At 64.2% G+C, this 4,362-nt stretch overlaps 1 non-coding gene across 1 annotated transcript; it reads right to left on the bottom strand.

Moving 5' to 3' along the window:
* Positions 1-789: 789 nt before the first annotated feature.
* On the bottom strand, positions 790-941 carry LOC138653660 (5.8S ribosomal RNA). The gene has a single exon (XR_011315992.1). It is a non-coding gene; the product is annotated as a 5.8S ribosomal RNA (ribosomal RNA).
* Positions 942-4,362: the final 3,421 nt, after the last annotated feature.

Below are 4,362 nucleotides of genomic sequence, written 5' to 3'. Positions count from 1 at the left end.
CCCCCGTACGTCCGGTTGTGGTCTCCGTGCCCCGAAGGGGTTCTCGCTTCTCGCCTGCGGCAGGCACAGCAGCCAGCAGACCGTACGGTCCAGGGGTGGGTCAGACCCCCGTACGTCCGGTTGTAGTCTCCGTGCCCCGAAGGGGTTCTCGCTTCTCGCCTGCGGCAGGCACAGCAGCCCGTATGGTCCAGGGGTTGATCAGGCCCCTGTACGTCTGCCCGTGGTCTCCGTGAGTCTTTCGCCCCTATACCCAGGGACCACACCTATGGCCATTTAGCTCAGTTGGTTAGAGCGTGGTGCTAATAACACCAAGGTCGTGGGTTCGATCCCCGTACGGGCCAAGCACATCTACAAACGCCCCTATACCCAGATGACCAATTTGCACATCAGGGTCGCTGCGGACCTCCACCAGAGTTTCCTCTGGCTTCGTCCTGCCCAGGCATAGCTCACCATCTTTCGGGTCCTATCGCGCACTCATGCTCCACCTCCCCGACAGAGGCGGGCCGATGGTGCACCCGCCGTGTCAACCCCCCGGAGCGGGCGGCGGGATCCCACCTCGGCCGGAGCGCCCCGGCCTTCACCTTCATTGCGCCACAGGGTTTCACGTCACAACGGGGGGAGTGACGATGGTAAACCCCATCAGGTGGGCCCAGGGCAGGTGAGTCTGGCCTTGGGGGGACGTAAGGGATAAAGGAGAAGAGACCATCAGGGCACGGAGCCTCAGGCCTCCCTCGTTGTCACCCTTGCGAGGGGACCCCAGCTGCGCCATGGAGGCGATAGATGGAGGGGCAACCCTCAGACAGGCATAGCCCCGGGAGCACCCCGGGGCCGCAAGGTGCGTTCGAAGTGTCGATGATCAATGTGTCCTGCAATTCACACTTAATTCTCGCAGCTAGCTGCGTTCTTCGACGCGCGCGCCGAGTGATCCACCGTTAAGAGTCGCGCTTTCTGGTTTGGGGACACTCGGAGGCGCCCCCCTTTTCACTCTCGTGTCAGCCGGCCGCAAAAGACTGGGATGCTTTGGAGGGTTGTTTTCAAATCTCGGCCCTGTTGCCCGGGCGCTCGGCCTCCCCGTCCCTCCCTCCAGCGGGGAGGAGAACAAAGGAGGGCTCGAGGCTTCTCAACCTACCGCCCAGACCCACATACCCCGGGGAGGGGTGTGTGAGCGCACAGGAGAATGGTACCCGGGACGGCCTTTCGCGTACGCGGGGGGCTTCTTATTTTTCCTCGGCAGGCAGCGGCAGGGCAACAATCGTCGGCGCGAGGCCGGGCGTCTTTTTCCTGGGCGACGGAGCGAGAGGGGCTCCCCGCACCCTCCCGACGTCGCCCGCCCGCTGTCCTCACGTGCCCTCACCGTCCCCACCCTGCGGAGCGCCCTGGCGAAGCAGAAAGAGACCTACCACCGCCCCCATCACGTTCGGTACCCTTCGGGGATTTGGCGGGCGGCTGGCCTCCTGATCTGCACCTCATCGGTATTTTTCACTCGCCCATTAAAGATCCTTCCACAGGTTCATCTAGGGAAACCTTGTTACGACTTTTACTGTCTCTAGATAGTCAAGTTCGATCGTCTTCTCGGCTCTCCACCATGGGTCTTGGCCGAACCCGGCGGGGCCGATCCAAGGACCTCACTAAACCATCCAATCGGTAGTAGCGACGGGCAGTGTGTACAAAGGCCAGGGACTTAATCAATCGAGGGAGAGAAGCCAGATAGGAAGCCCCGCAGCGGGAAGGGCACCCGGAGGAAGGGAAATCCTCCTCGTCGTCCGTGCCGGCAGGCGGGCATCCCGGGGCGTCACCTTCCGGAGGAAAACAGGAGCCTGAACGGCGAGTGCAGTGCCACTGGGGAGATCGTGCACGCTGTACGGTGCGAGGCGGCCGATGCGGAGGGTGTCTGGAAAAAAACCCACCTTGCACGGAGAGGGCGAGGTGACTGGCCTCCGGAGGACACCACGGCTCCCCTGCCTCGTGACCCACCGCTCCCGGGGCGACACACAGAGTCGCTGCTGGGGAGAGGGGCCAGGGCGGTGGGGGGCCTATGCGGCGCCACCATCTGGCTTAGACCCGGCCTCCCGATCGGAGGGCATCTGTTGTAAAAACCACCCCTTGCACGGGGAGGGCCGTAGGTGACTGGCCTTCGGAGGACGCCACGGCCACCCTGCCTCGTGACCCACCGCTCCCGGGGCGACACACAGAGTCGCTGCTGGGGAGAGGGGCCAGGGCGGTGGGGGGCCTATGCGGGGCCTCCGTCTGGCTTAGACCTGCCTCCGCCGCGGGGGGTCCTCGACCCACCGGCGGACGGGCGCGAGGAGTGGGAGAGGGGGGCTGGCCGTCGGGGTCCACCGCGGCTCAGGCGCAGAGCCCGCCAGCGACGCAGAGGTCGCACGGGGGGCGCAGTTGGCCTGGCCGTGTCGGCGTCGCCCTATGGCGTAGTCCCTCGTCCCGGGCTCTTGCCCGTAACCTCAAAGGAGCCCCAACCGAGCGGCGTCTCCCCCCCAAAGCCGTGCCTCCGCTGTTGAGAACAGAAGAAGCCCGGGGCGGCAGTTCGCCGGGTACTCCCCTTCGCCAAAACTCTTTTTGCCCCACTCGTCTCTCCCTTTTCCATCCTCCCTTCTCGCTCTGGGGCGTCCGCTTGGTCTCTCTCTCTCTCTCTCTCTCTCGCTCTCTCCCTCTCGCGCTCCCTTCCGAGCCGCCTCGGAGGACGTCGGACGAGCGGGGAAGGCGACGGCGTTCGGCCGGGCACACCACGCGGTGAGAACCCACTCCGCCTGCCTCCCCACGCATCTGTCGTCCCCCCACTATCGTAGGGGCTCGGGAAAAGACTGGAGAACGCGGAGCTCGGCGGTGGCGTGGAAGCGCCACCCACCGCCGCCGCTCTCGCCGATGCCCACCGCGGAGGCCGCCCATCGGACGCTGGGTGGGGGTCGGCACGGGCCTCCGCGGGCAAGCTGCGCATCTGGAAGTCAAAGGGCCGCCCTCGGAGAAGATCGTTGTGCTACCCCGCGCGGGGAGCGATTCGGACGACGGGCCCCCACGCCGAGGTGGGTGGGCGCCCCGCCATTCGCCCGCGCGGGTCGTCGGACCCCTGCCGTACCACAGTTCGGGTCAAACTCCCCCTCTGCACGGCAGCCACCGTCCTGCGAACGGGAGGCGACTGCCGGCGTGCACGCCCAAGGATGCGTGCCTGAATCCCGGGGGGTAAAAGAGGAAGGAGACCGCCCGCCTTAGACCGACGCGGGCTCCAAAGCCCGGGCCGAGCGAGCGGCACCACCTCCCCACCCGGGAGCGCTGAGCCAAATCGATCGGAGGAAGAGCCGGTGGGGGGCATGGGTGAGAAACCCCACCCGCTGCCATCCTTCCCCTCGGGGAGACGGGGAAGAAACATGCCCGATAGTCCTGGAGGTCCCTCTCCGACACGCTACGGGCGCCCTCGAGACGGAATCCGGGTCACAGTGCGATTCTCTCATAGGTCTCCCCGGTGGCGTGGAAGCGGGAGACATCCGACACAGAGAAACGCCAAGCCTGCTCTGAGGGGACCGAGTCAGGGGGTGCAATCCGCCCTCCTGGAGCCCTCCTCGGGACGAAGACTCCAGATCTGCCTCCCTTCTGACATCCGTCACCCTCGGAGAACCAGAACACGCTTGGGGAGGGTCCGTTCAGGCTCAGGCGACCCGGGAAACGCGTCTCTGACTTGGGGCAGACGACCGGCAAGAGTCCCCCTGGAGCCGCGGAAGCCTGGTGTCGACGCGAGGGCGGACTTCCATGCAAACAGGGGGGTACTCGCCAAACCGCCTACCCGACTTGAGGAACCACGAAAACATCGGAAATCAGTCGGGCCCGAGAGGTACCCCTCTCTCCTATATCCTGCAGCTGGTGTGCAAAAGTGGGTATTTGCATGGCGAAACACCGACCCACACTTTAAGGGAGCGAAGCCGAAAAGTGTCCGACTTCCTGGAGCTGTGCGGCGGATCCGGCGGCCAGAAATTCCTCATTCCGGTTCTATTTTTTTTTTTTTCGATTTTGCGAAATTTGGCGGCCAGGCGGCGTAGCTGGGGCCTGGACTAGCCCGAAACACCTGGAGCCGGCGAGCGGAACGAATTTCCCAACGTTCTGCGGCTCCCGGAAGCCAAAAACGCATCGCCGAAAAATTTCAAAGTCCCAAGGACTCGTTCTTGAAAATCGATCCGGGGGCCATGGAAGTGTCCTCGGTACAGCTTCAGAGCTTTCCCCCCGCCTGGAAGTCTGAAAGTTCTATGTTTGTTCTAAGTGGAAAATCGCGTTTTTTTCAGTGTTCCACCCATCAGACCCAAACTTTGCCCACGCTTAGGTCTCTGTCTCGGGGTGCTTTACAACATATTGACGCCC

Source organism: Ranitomeya imitator, unplaced genomic scaffold (genome assembly GCF_032444005.1).
Source record: "Ranitomeya imitator isolate aRanImi1 unplaced genomic scaffold, aRanImi1.pri SCAFFOLD_899, whole genome shotgun sequence".
NCBI classification, from domain to species: domain Eukaryota; kingdom Metazoa; phylum Chordata; class Amphibia; order Anura; family Dendrobatidae; genus Ranitomeya; species Ranitomeya imitator.
Note: the sequence above shows the minus strand (reverse complement) of the source record. Positions and strands in the feature narration are given on the sequence as shown.